Below are 14,434 nucleotides of genomic sequence, written 5' to 3'. Positions count from 1 at the left end.
GTTGAGCACGCAAATAACACGTAAACAACAAAAGAAGTTTATTTTGTCCTTTCGAGTGTATCATTCTGTCGTCTTCAATACTATTACTATTCTTATTTTTTTTAATAGAAAAATAGGTGTTTTCTCTACTTTTTGTGTTTCAAAGTAAATATAGAAATCTTATCCTAGATTCAGTTCAAGTGAGCCAGAGAATAATTATTATGAACCAAGTAGAACGATATCAGCATAATTGTGGCAAACTTTGCTTCTATGATCTAAACGTATTAAGTATATTAATAATGTATACTTACCTATACCTAACTGCCTACATAAAAATATGAAGCTATACCAATTATTGCAACACTTCACGTGTAAGCGTTGAAGTCATGTTAAATCTCAGAGCTTTCTATAATATACCTACATAGCTAACGTGACAACCTTAAAGTATTTAAATCATAATTATTACGTACTTATATCGATTATTGTTTCAATTATCGCTGGACATACATAAAAAAAGAACATACATACAGCCGAACGTAGAACCTCCTCCTTTTTTGGAAGTCGGTAAAAAATCGATTTTAACCTTCTCCTCTCTCACCACTTTTCAGTGACTTCACAAAACTTTTAGCAATATTACAAAACTTAAACAAATAAATGTACCTATATCATTAAAAAAACAAGAGCTTAATACAATAGCTTGACAGTATTCTTCAACAAAATCAAGACCCAATTTTTTCAAGCCTTTACCTGAACCCGGTGTATCCATATCACCATTTTTTTCTAGACACGATTGTCGACCTAGTCAAAAAACAGTCTTTGTTCAAAAGTGAAAGTTGAAACAGGGACAATTGTCGGAATTCTAAATAAAGTAGCTTATAAAAAGTCAGTATAAAGAATGTTTTTATTTCCAGACGTTTTCCACACACGCAGCTGTAATTTGACTCGAGAGGTAAAAGTTAGATGAACACCCATCATTTTACCTTTTCGTTTTATCTCGGACTAGCAAAATAGCTAAAACATACGAGCCAACGAGAAAAGTTGTGAGTAGAACGCCTTTAGTACAACCACAATAATTGCCTCCCTCTAGATAAAGAGAGGCTTTATACCCTCTAGCCTGCAGGTGAATGCAAATACTTGAAACTCGGGGTTATTTTATACAAAATATCCTTTGTTTCGCTCGCATTTAGGAAACTTAGGTAGACAACAACTTCGACACTACAGCACTTGAAATGGCACTAAACTAAAATAACTTTACATTATTACTTTGATCTTTGACGTGGGTGAGGAAATTTTTCCATTTTGCATGTTCCTTTGCCTTAACATTAAAAAATATTAATTAAAAATGTATTTCGAAATCTATCTATGTACTTCATAAGTAATTTTACAGTAAAAACAAGTAGGTAAGGCTTATTTGACAGTAAAAAGACTTCAATAAAATAAATACATTATTTCTTTAAATATTGGATAGAAGCAGGCGTTAGTTTGCGGAAGTTGATCATGAATATATAATAATTTATATATTTTGCTATTATCCGCGAAAAGCCGACGAACCCATGCGACAACGTCACCCAGGTCCGACAAAATACCCTCTACGTACGTTTCACCCCAAAACCGGAGCATCTCCTGAGGATCTTTTTAGAACAGTTACCTCCTGTTTGTTTCAAAACCTTTTTCAGTACAACCTTCAAGGCGTCTCGTCGTCTCTTCCATTATGTAAATACGTAGATACATATCTTTTAATTTTCTGATTGCGATTCCGGAGACAAAGCAAATAAGTCCGTTAACTAAATGCAAGTCACGAACGAACCAATATTTGTATGTAAATCAGAAAAACTTGCAAATACGCTATCGCTGTAAGCATCCGCCTTCCTCCGAAGGAACTCTGAAACAGAAATTGATTTCATTAACATGTTTGAGTTATCCGGCGTTTTCCCGTCTGGGTTGTTTATCTCAAACAAGATTCAATAAAGCCCCACTAGCTCTCATATATAATGCTTGTAGCCTTTCCGGCTCTTATTAGGATTGGCAAGGATCTTTTCCTTATACAAACTTCGAAGGAAATTGTGTTACAATATAAGATTATACAAGCATGCGTATTTTAATTAGGTGAAAGTATTAATTAGCTGTATAGCAAATTATCATAGGAGGTGATTATTATTCAGTTAGTACACGTACGAGTAAGTACCTGCAAAAGGAAGTTATTTACGCATTACTGAACCTAAGATGTTTTAAATCTCAACTCAAAACTAGGTATAGTACGAAGAAAAATTAATCCTAATTTATCGATTAAGTAATATACTAGTAGAATATAGTTATCATAATATACTAAATCTTATTATATAAATGCGAAAGGTACATCATTCATCACGTAATCTTGAAAACCGTTTGATGTACAAAGCTGAAATTTGACAGGGAGGTAGTTTATAGTTAGTAGGTATCCACTAAGAACGGATTTTGTGATAGGACCGGATCAAAGTGATCTAAGACGGACGAAATCGTGGGCGTTCGCTAGTATAGTATATACATAGAATTGGAACTTACATACCCAATGAATGGTTTGTACTGTTTGGAGTAAGACTCCACATCCAACGGTATATCTAGAAAACAAACAAAAAAAATAATGTATTCAATAATATATTATGCATGGACCAAAAAAGTACAAGTGGTACCAGCTCAAGTGGCGGAACCCAAGCGCCTGACTTCGCGTCGTATCTATCAAATTACACAACCCACGAATAATTCAATCCATTCGTGCCGTGAACTATACACATAAGTTTGAAAAATACCGCATATTTTCCATAAAGCTTGTCGGCAAATAACAAATTAACCCTTGACTGTAATCTCACCTTTGTTAAGTGACGAAGCAGTCTACGGATGCGGGCATATTTGAAAGAGGTTACGTACCTACACGTACGATGTTCTACCGTACCTATGACAGTTGCAACGTGGCAGCGTACTGGAACGCTAAAACGCTTAGCGGTATTGGCCGTTAGGGTGGTACATAGCCAGTCAATGCCAAACAAGACCCGAGCCAATTTAGAAAATATAAACTAAACTGAACCATAGCACTACCAACATTGCCAGAAATACCAAAATGAAGTAAATAATTAAATGTTTACGTTAAACTTCTAAAATGTAGGTGCTCGTTAAATAAGTACCCTCTTACCTTCGTATCGTGCTTTTGGAAAAGGTATTTCTGAAATATCTCGCTATAACGCTTAAAGTTCGAGATGTTAACTAGGGTTAAAAGCGAAACACGTTGAAGTTAGGCAATTTACATGCTAATACAACATTTTCTCTTCAAAATTATAACATTTTCGTGCTTTCTGATTAAGAAAGATAATTAGGAGAGTTATTCAACGCGTGTTTTATTTGCGTTTTAAACTTAGGAGAAGCTTATAAAATTATAAAGGTGCTAATGTAGAGGCTTAAGCCTTTGCTCGAATATATAATATATACCTACTCAGTAGTAGGTATATACCTACTCATCTTAGCTACATTTCGAATTACATCTATAGGTATATGACTTTTTCAAAGGAATATTAAATTAAAAAGAAAAACGAAACCTACTCGTGCCTACATACAAACATAGTGTATTAAAATACCCGATCTGGTAAAAAAGAAAAGATATGTTTAAAAAATAGCACCTTTTAAAAATATTTAATGAAACCTAATTTAAGTTTCATAAACACCAAATGTCTGGGTATAAAAAATTAGTGAAACCATAATCTTGCTCCCATTTAAAAACCATTCGATGCTTTTAGGGATTGACCTCGTTAAGGCGGTGAATTCAAGGTCTCATTTTGGAGACCCGCTATTGTTTTGCCTATACGTAGAGGTCCTTTGTCTCGGGAGTTGCGTAGACATAAGGCAAAGTTATCTTTGAATTTATCTCTGAGCGTGTTGTTCCTAACTGTTTATACAGATTTATTAGATTTAAAATAATTATAAACTCCATATATTTATAAAGTAACATTTATAAATACGGAGCTTGCACATAATGTAATAGTTATATTATAGCGTAGTTTTACGGCCTATCGTTGCTGAGCAAAAATTTACTTAAGATAAAAAGAGCACGGAACGTAGTACGCAGAACTTAAAACGCGGAACACAGAACTCAGGACTGAGAACTCTGAACAATGTCAGACAATGAGACGAGAATAGAATACGCGGGCCCACAACGTTCTTAGGTACTTATTTCTAAGCCATTTCGTTATCTAAGTAAGTACCTATTCCTAAATATTTAAATTTTCTATTTAAAATAGCTGTAGGTACCTACACATTTTACGAATTAGTTATAAGTTTTCATGTAATTGACACCTTATTTAGACAAACATTTATCTTAATATCATTGCGATGTAGGTAGGTTATCTTTGTTTTTTTTTTAATAGACCTTTCTTAATGAAAGATATTTTTTCATTTTGATTAAAAAAATATCACAAAATCGTTGGACTACACACAGCGCTTAGGAGCACACCGACGTGGAATTAGAAGGGAAAATAGAAGGAGATAATTATACCCCCTCCCCGCTACCCCACCCCGCTTCTGACCCTTGTTCTGACTTTAATCCGTTTAAACTTTTATTTACTTTGTTCAGTCGAATTCATGCGATTGGTACCAAACTGAAGACTTCTTTGATTAATTATTTTAACTTAGATGTAACTGAAGTATAAAGCAAGAACCTAATTATCTATTTAATGTATTTGCATGATTTTGACGTTCATGTCTTGTTTGCATGATTTGATGACTAAGTACCTATCTAATACCTACTTCTTATTCTATAAGTTAAAAATATATAGGTATGCATTAAATAGGTACCTATGTGTTTCTTTGTAGTTTTACTTTACCTATTTCTGTTAAAATTTAGTAACTACCTGCTTGCCTATTCACTATTTTGATTTTTATTATCAACCTATAAAAATAAACTGAGAAAGAAATGGCATCTTCCTACTATATGATATCCACCACACGAGATGACATTTGTTACATATAATCTCAGTTCCGTATATATCAGCTAGCATAGGACGTCAAAGATAGTGAATTAACCTGCAGGAGAGTAGTCAAACGGTCACCGGTCTTTGAATAAAAATAATATATTCTTGATATACAGGTTAAAGGTAAATTCTCGTAGGTGAATTTATATATGAAGAGATTGCAGCTATCTTCAAACCAATGCCATAAGAGACGGTAGCATTTCAAAACTTCTGTTAAATTCTCCGCACAAGTTCAGATACTCGCAGTTGTATAGCGTAGGTAGTATTATGCAGTTGCAGTCGTCGGCAGCCATATTGCTGACCTGTCGCCGAGTGCGCGTGCAATATACCCGTCTCCCTCACACTTATGCTAATCCGTACGTGTTTCTCTTTCACCGGCGTCCCCTGCATCCAATTAGGGCCAATACGCATGCGTACGGTGTCAATGTCAAATCAATCCGTGTAGGCTGATGCTCTGATGCAACCGTCTCATAATAATTTTCATAACACTGTATGCAAAATGCTTGTTTTAAAACCACGTCCTTTTTTAGCTGATAAGCATCCTGTTTTGATGAGCTCCTTAATAACACTGACCAGTTGGATTCCGTTTTTGCATCAAACTAAATTAATCCATATTAGGGAAAACTTAGGTCTTATTATGCATTTGACGACTTAAGTGTCCAGCCAGATAGTAAAAACGTGAAAAAATTTGGTAGATACCTACTACCTAGCTACCAAAATATAAACCTTACCTACCTTTTGTTTGTAGACAAAACCATTAGGTTTACTCGTAAACTTTGTTAGTCACGTTTCTTACATTTAAAATTTCGAGAAATTTCTCACATTCGATAAGGCGGCGCTGTGCAAGTGTTATTCTATTTAACATTATTTTATGCAAAAACACCTTTAGGTCGGAAAATAGGTCTATGTGCGAGTATTTACCTATGTGCCTACCATAAAAACATACCTACACTTTATAATTGTGATTGGAAATACTTTGTTTTATATATTCAAGACGTAGCTTTAACATAGCGTAGACACTATACCAAGTTAAGAATTTATTTTGTTTACTTAATAGGAAATATAGTACTATCTATATAATATATCTTATTTGACATGTATATTCTAAACTAAATTATTTTGTTACAGGAACTACATGAAACTGCAAAGAATGGAACGGTTAGTATAAAACTTTTCAATAATAAAATAACTTTATTTTATATTTAACTATTTATTTATTGGTAGGTATCTACGTATAAATATAGGTATAGAGTAATACAATATTGCACCTACTTACAGGGTAATACAATAACAGACTAAGTAATAAATAAAAAAAAAGAAACACTTTATAAAGTAGGTATAGTTTAGATATATGTAAAAAAAACTATTTGGATATATGTATTATGTAGGTAGGTACTATAAATATATGCAATAAAAATGTAATTATTAAAAATTAATGATTAAAAGGTTGTTAACACCTGCTTGAACCACCGAAAGGCCAACGCACTTTATTACCAATTTATAAGGCATGGACCATAGGTATAAATATTTTCAATATTTGTATGCATTACCTAGCTAAGGCGCGGTGTGTGTGGTACAAATAGGGACGAGTTGTTAAATATTTAGTCATAGAACGGGAGCCATATTTTTACGAGTGCTACAAGATCAGCTCATTACTATCTTATTACGTACGGTGTCGGCTCGGGTCTCGATGAGTCGAAACACATCCAATTTCCCAACTTCCCATTTATTGATATTGACTCGGAGAGGACGCCCCGTAAACGATCTACGGATAAGATACCAAACTGGATGTGGCTTATCGTATATTATCATATCTATCTAATTGGTGAAAGTTTTTTTTTTTTAATTTTCAACTAATGTTGACATTTGAATACGTAAAACGGGTATATTTAGATAGGTGAAATTAACGGAAAATGTTAATAGGTTATTTTAATTTCAATTGCCTATGTAAGCAGTTGAGTTGAGTCGGTTATTACTATATACGAATAGAAAAGGTTTTTTAATAAATTACTAATTTGCCTTAGTAGGTAAGTATGAGTTTCTAATTTCTATCAACACAATTATAACTGATAGAGATAGAGATTGATAGAGCTTGGGGCCATATGATATGGAAAACACAGTCATGTTTCTTCAAATAACATAAATAGTTTAAAAAACTAAAATAACGCTTGATACCCATATCATGGGGTGCATTTAAAACAGCCAGTCCGCCATCCATATTGGATTTGTAATGACATTTCTTAGCAAGTCCTGTATTGTCATCAGAACTCAGTGCGTGTGCAAAATTTCATCCTAATCGAAGACCGGGAAGTGGGTCAAATTATAAGATTATCTTACATAGTTACAAGTGAAGCTAATAAAATAACCGTGTTAAAAAGTAAAACAAAAACTACAACTGAGGTAAAATAGATTTGCGGAGTAAAAAGTTCTATTAAATAAGTAGTAGGTATATATACATTGCGTAAACGTATTAAGGGGCACTTAGTGCATTTGATATACCTAATTTACTTATACAATTATTTTTTTGGTTGGCTGATTTAATTTGGTCGTAAAACTAAAAGGCGAACTAAATATAATTAAGATAAAGCAAGTTAAATTGTCAGTAACGTTTTTACGTAACACGATTTATATTTCTCAGGGAAACAACAAAAAATAAAAATAATGCTTTTTAGAAACAAAAAATAATTAAAAAAAGAAGTTTTTCCAGTGAAACTAAATCTTGTTTTTCGATATTTCGCGGTATCACTTATTATCATCAAACCTAACGCCAGATAAGCTGGAGGCGCGACGTGACTTGCGAAAAATAGTCATTTAGCTTCTACATTCGGATTTGTAACCATGAGGCGTAGATAACCGTAAGAGAGGATCACTGGCGCGCGCCGTCTTAGTAATGAAGTTGCTTCAACATTCCTATAAGTAGGTACGTTCATATGTAGATTGTAGGTATATTAAACTTAGGTACCTATTGAATTTTTCTTCAGTGATTATGTCTATAAAACAGTCAGTTATTTCAAATTATGGTAATTATGAACAATGAATACTTGATGTATTCTGTTACTATCTATGAAATACCGACGTGTCAATCAAAAATTATATAGTTGTAATCAATGATGTTAAATACTGTCAGATGTGTTACTAGCGCATGAAAAATGAGGCGCTCAAAAGAGGAAATTTATACACAATTCAATTCAAAACCAAATTAAAATTTCATTTATTTCAATTAGGCTTAGTTTACAAGCACTTTTGAAAAGTCAAGTTATGTCATGATTTAATGGTGGATATTAAAATCGAAAACTTAAAATTAAAGTTACGAGTTAATTACGAGTTAGTTAAAATGTTAGTTTTGGTCAACAATTAACGTTATTCAAACAAATGATACCTAAATATCGTCTATAATGGCGAGTTGTGTGTTTAGGAAGTGTAAAAATTATACATAGATATTAAACGGAATTAAAGACAAAAGTGCATGTGTGTGCTTAATGTTGTAGCCTATTATTCGGATCACTTTTAGCGGTGATTTTTTAGGGACGTAACCGATCTATAGTATAAAATTATCATTGTAATATACAATTTTACTTTGTAGGTACTGTCATCTGATCTATATTCCAAGTTAGATTACCCAATATAATTTACTGCGAAGTGTGTAGTTGCTCTACATATCGTATAGGTTTGAACAATTGGTTTAATTCGATCCGACCACCCGGCAAGCTCATATATCGTATATTAACAACAATGTTATACAAAGTAACCTATTATTCTTGTACTATATTAGATATATATATACTTTAGTTGTACCTACCTAAATATTATATGGGAAGGTATATCAGTAACAAAAAAATCATCACCAGTAAATTTTACAGGCATTATCACTCGGGGAAATTAGAGTAGCGTTGAAAAGAGCTTTATTTACTTACTAGCTGAGACACGCGGTTTCACCCGCGTGGTTCTCGTTCCCGTAGGAATACGGGGATAATAAATAGCGTATAGCTTTCCTCGATAAATGGGCTATCTAACACTGAAAGAATTTTTCAGATCGGGCCAGTAGAGCGTCCTGAGATTAGCGCGTTCAAACAAACAAACAAACTCTTCAGCTTTATAATATTAGTATAGATATAGAGTATATATTATAATCCAAGACTAACCTTTAGATATGAATTTACGTTTAGCGATCGTGGAAAATTTGAAAAATAAATTTGACTTGGCTATAATTTATATTATTTACTAAACGTGCATGTAACATAAGATATAGGTGTTATATTACATTATAAATAGGTAATATTTGAAAACACGAAGCAATCAAAATTTACAAATTTGTTATATATGGAAATGTGATCCCCTCGACGTTCCATCCCAAACTTAACAAATAATATTGGTTTTATTCTGATCCGTGGTCACAATATGAATAAAAATTATGGTTCATTGATTTTACTAATAATAAAGTATTTATTGTTAAGAATAGCTATACGATAAGTCGTCCCCACTCGTCAATTTAGAATCCTGCAAGTCATAAGGGTAGTTATCTCAGATTACAAGGTACTACAGAAATGGCTTCATTAAATTGTTTTCCTAACTTCCATAGGTGACCTTGGTAATGTTTATTTCTCAATGAAAGGCTCAGGAGGAGAATATAAAGGAAACGCCATTGCGTTCTTGGAGAATTTCAAATTCCACTGGGAATGGCAACCGAGAGAAAAGTGTCATGCATAACCCGATTCCACCTCGCACGTATTTATATATTTATGGGACGATATTTCCTCTTAAAACTAAAAACAACTAGTTAGCAATTCATCAAATATTTGATAAAGCTATATATATACCTAGTCATTCAAATTTAGAAACAATAATTAAAATTAAAAAATTAAAATTTTGAAACGTATTCGAATAATTATACGATACGTCGAGTTATAAAATGAGAAATGGGGAAATTTAAAAAGGTACCTACAACTTATGGAGTAGGTAGTTAATAGGTAATCATTACTCCTACATAGTTATCCAGTTCTTGTTTAATTGCAGTACTATTACCATAAATTGCCGGTTCAAAATCGTGTTTTACTACTACTACATTAATACATTGAATTATTGCATCGATAGCAAGAACGGGTAATAATGTGGGTGACGATTGCTGGCGGCGCTTAAACAATTCCTTATTTAGATTAGACACACCTACATTTTTATTGTACAGACTACAGATAGCTATTAATTGGTACTTTGATGATGTAGGAAGTAGGGGCGGGTTTTGTTATCGAATTACATGTACAACTTGGCAACAGGATGCGCTACGAGTAAGTTGTATAATTGGTTTTCAACCGAGTAGTGATGCTCTGTTTTCGAGGAGTGTCTTTATCGATTGGGACTGCAAGCTGCCAAGCTGGCTTTCGTATTTAGGTTACTCAGAATAAGCGTTACGAAACTACATATATTTACTTTTGATTCTAATAATAACCAATATAGTAGTCAGGGGACTGTTTTTTAAAGTAAAATAATTAAGTCCACTTCGTTTAATCGTTTTACATTTACAAATTTACCCTAAAAATTGAAGGATTTTCCATGCAAACTTTCTACCCCTATTTTATCCCCTCAGGGGTAGGTAATAGTAATTAGTATAATACTTTCTTAAGGGATGCCTACGTCATAGTTGCTTTATGCTTGCAAAGTCTCAGCCCAATCGGTTTAAAATTGACAAAGTTTCATACAAACTTTCATCCCCTATTTTATCCCGTTGGAGGTAGAATTGATCAAAATCCTTTCTTAGCGGATGCCTACATCCATAATATTTACGTGCTAGTTATATTTATTAGATACAAAAGGTGATTAAGAACACATTACAAATTTAAAGAAATAGTGGACTTATTTAAGACAGAGCTTATATTTAATAAATTTACCTACCTATGTGTTATTTTATTAAAATCAATAGTAGGTATGTAAACTGTAGGTATCACAACAAAATTCAAAAGTTAATTTAAAAAAGGCTCTTTATGCGATCGTATTGTAGGTATGTTACGTGACTCAATATAATTCGATTGGATAAGCCATATCTGAAAACGTACCTAATCGAACAGGAATTCGCGCACGTAATTAAGGTAAGAGCACGTAGGTAGTTAGGCCGAGGTGCTTATATGCTGAATTAACGACACTGCACGCTGATTACATTTGGAGTAGAACCTGTCTTTCAAATTGGTATAAATGAAGCCAATCAGAGATAAACAACCGTCGGCCCACGATCCGCTAGCGTGGCCTCTTTCATTTACATGTCAATGACGGGGTGGGGGGGGGGACATGCGGGTACAATGGCGGCTCACCTGACTTCCAACTTCCAATACAATTTATATGATTAACTGTTTGCGTGTATTTGTAGTATCTCTCAGTGAATTGTTTGATTTACATTTTTTTAAATATCTGTGATTCCCGCTTTGAGCATTGCAACACATAATCTGATTTACTTTTTAATTATTATGGTGTATTTGCTTAAAAGCAACATACTTTTACTATGTACCTACATACTTAATATGTATCTATTACACTGGTATTAATTTTGGCGACGATTATTACACTTGAAAATTTTAACTTAACTACTTAAGTTTCTTTTATAGCTTTGTATTAACTACAAGTTGGTATAAGATATCAGCATCGTTTAAATGAACGAGACAATTAGGTAAAATTTATATTCAAAACTTAGTTACTTACGTCAAACTTTCATTTGGTAGGTAGGTGTGTGTGCTTAAAACTTGGTAAGTTTTCTGAAACACTCCGTCTGAAGGTCATTCTTTTCTCCCTGTTTGAGAGATCTCTTCAATTCTAATTTATACTTTGTGAGAATTAAACCCATTCGTACTTTGTTTGTCTGCAACTGAAATAAAAAAAAATACGTTAAATAAGGTTCTGATAGAGCTAAGGTTTCAAAGGCTTCAATCAACTGGAAACTGTTTTCTAGTGACTCGTATACCTATCTAAACCGTTACTTATAAAAAAAAATGATCTTTCAAGTACCAACTACTTTATTAGAAAAATATTTATGAAAAAAAACTAAACTAAATAAATATTATTTAGACAAACATTTGGGTTAACGTAAAACAAAAGCATTGACATTTTAATGAAGTAATAACTCTTACGATTTAAAAGAAAGCACTTAACGAAATACCTACCTATGTTGTCTCATAAGGTCATGGCGCGAAGCTTTAGGACAAGGGCTTGATTAGAAAAAACCAGTTCACTCTCAAGATTGTCACTGACATAATGAATTACGGTCTTGGTTTAAGGTAAAAAAGCTCACCGATGTTGAGTAGGCATCTAAGTTTAGTCTTCCAATTTACAAAATGAGATTGGACCTACCTACTTAAACCATAATATATTAAGGTTTTTTAATTAAAGTAGGTAAATAAAGAATGTTAAGCTTATATTTTTTTATAATTAGGTACTCAATTAAAATTTATTATAATAACCAGGTGTCTGTTTTCAAAATAATTGTTATAGAAAACGATGTCCGGCAGGGTTCATTGATCTCGAACGTGACCTTTTGTTTGAGTCAGAAATTCGTGTCTAGTTTTATTTTTGTTTCAACACAGTTTGCTTTAAAATAACAATCGAAACATAAACAATGTTCAATTAGTAGTTGACTTGGAAATTCACCAATTTATTATCTTTATCAATGTACAAAGTGGGTGTTATTAACCTATAGATGTACCTTTAGGTATCTTTTATAAGATTGCTTTTAGCGGATATGAAAGAGGTAGAACAACATAAACGTCGAAAGTTATTTTCTTTATGCCCGTCCCTACCCTTTCACTAGATATTGGTTAGATATTGTTCAAAACGTAGACAGCTTGCTTCGTTTATGCTAAAAATAGTTGGTACACATCCCATGAACTACGGGTACGATACAGACACGGCTATGGCGCAGGTGGGCGAGGGGGTAACAAATATAGGTGGGGGCGATATGGGCGCATGTTTTATATTATTGAGGCTCCCAGCGCCGGTCCGTTTACCTTGTTTACAGAAATGCGAGCAAAGCTCAACAGGGATAGCCACTATTATACGAAGTTTATTCGAGGCGAGCAATTTCAAACGTGTTATTTTTATTTAAAGCAAAATCGATTTAGCGTTAAATATATTGTATACAGAGTAGTTTGGCTCCCCGTAATCCTCGCTCGATCCGTTCAAAAATACGATCCAATCACGTATTTTATACAGACCCGTACTAAGTCCGATATGATGTTAAACATTTGCGATCCACGACGATCGAACCCGTCCACATATCGTAACATTGGATAAAAACAAAAACTTGTTTGGACGCAACTCGCATCCCTGATTATATTTGAACAAATATTTCTTGTATCTCGTGTACACAGTATAACAAGTCTCTCGGGCCGTCAAATGGGGCCTAAAGGAAAACCATCGTGTGTCATTCTTACGTTTTACGTGATCCTTGTAAAGATGAAGGTAGGAATAGAATAAGGGCAAATCTTTTGAGCTTTTAAGGCACGAAGGTGGGTAGCGACTCCCAAATGGGTTGCTTATTTCCTCGGTATTGTGTCACAGTGTACCTACATTGCATGACTCAGAAATTGAAACCGACCTACCTATCTGTATGTGTAGATATTGGTTATAAAATGAAAATGTTTATCACAACATACTTAATCGAATTCACATTCTTATAATAAACGAACTTGTAGGTATCTAATAGAAGCTTTCTCAAGTATGGTAGGTTAAATTCAGTAAATAGGTACCTAATGATCAATTTTTTACAAATAAGAGGCATCTACGTAAAAAGTAGGTATAATTGTACATGTGTACTTAATAAAGCTGTAATTTTCTACAAGAACAAAACTTATCTCGCAGAAATACTTACGAAAACAAAATAGGTTGTTATTTCGGGCTCTGTCCAAAATAATTTCGTTTCTAATTAATAAGACGTTGTCTAGACGAGTAACGAGAGACCCAAATGGAATTTATTAATCCAAGTTCTTTCAAAAACTGATGCCGTGACACAACAGTTTTGCGAAGAAATTTGGTTCAAGTATCTCCCTCAAGACCAACTTTGTTTACCCAAATTAGGCCTTGTTTTGGGAGACCGAGGGTACATTATCTTTTATTGATGTGTACAACTGTTACATATATCGGGATAAAGGAAAATCGTCCTAAGTGTGCAAGAAATAAAACTCGTATTAGTGTACAACAAGGGTTATGTAAAATTGAGAGCAGCGTGCCCGCTGCCGTTCGAGATGGGACCGTCAAATATTTCGGCCTTTATTTATGTCCACTTGAAGTTTCCCGTAACTATAATGACGACATTTTTTCGCAAAAGAAACAACGGGTACGAGAGACTTTTAAATAACTTTTGCGTACAGGTTTTTAAACTCATCTATATGTAAATGACTATTACTTTCAGAGAGTTTGTTCGGAGTGCCTTTTCTTAAAAGATATTTAAAAATCACTGCATTAGGTATTTTTATTTTAATCCGAAC

At 33.5% G+C, this 14,434-nt stretch overlaps 1 long non-coding RNA gene across 1 annotated transcript in view; it reads right to left on the bottom strand.

Moving 5' to 3' along the window:
- Nucleotides 1-2,524: 2,524 nt before the first annotated feature.
- Nucleotides 2,525-14,434, bottom strand: part of LOC128198436 (uncharacterized) — a 46,471-nt gene continuing 34,561 nt past the window's right edge. The window contains exons 4-5 of the long non-coding RNA XR_008251162.1: nucleotides 11,658-11,820; nucleotides 2,525-2,576 (exon numbers count right to left, since the gene is read on the bottom strand). This is a non-coding gene — a long non-coding RNA (uncharacterized LOC128198436). The remainder of the gene's footprint in view (nucleotides 2,577-11,657; nucleotides 11,821-14,434) is intronic.

This window comes from Bicyclus anynana, chromosome 10 (genome assembly GCF_947172395.1).
Source record: "Bicyclus anynana chromosome 10, ilBicAnyn1.1, whole genome shotgun sequence".
Taxonomy (NCBI): domain Eukaryota; kingdom Metazoa; phylum Arthropoda; class Insecta; order Lepidoptera; family Nymphalidae; genus Bicyclus; species Bicyclus anynana.
This window is presented reverse-complemented; position numbering and strand designations above follow the sequence as displayed.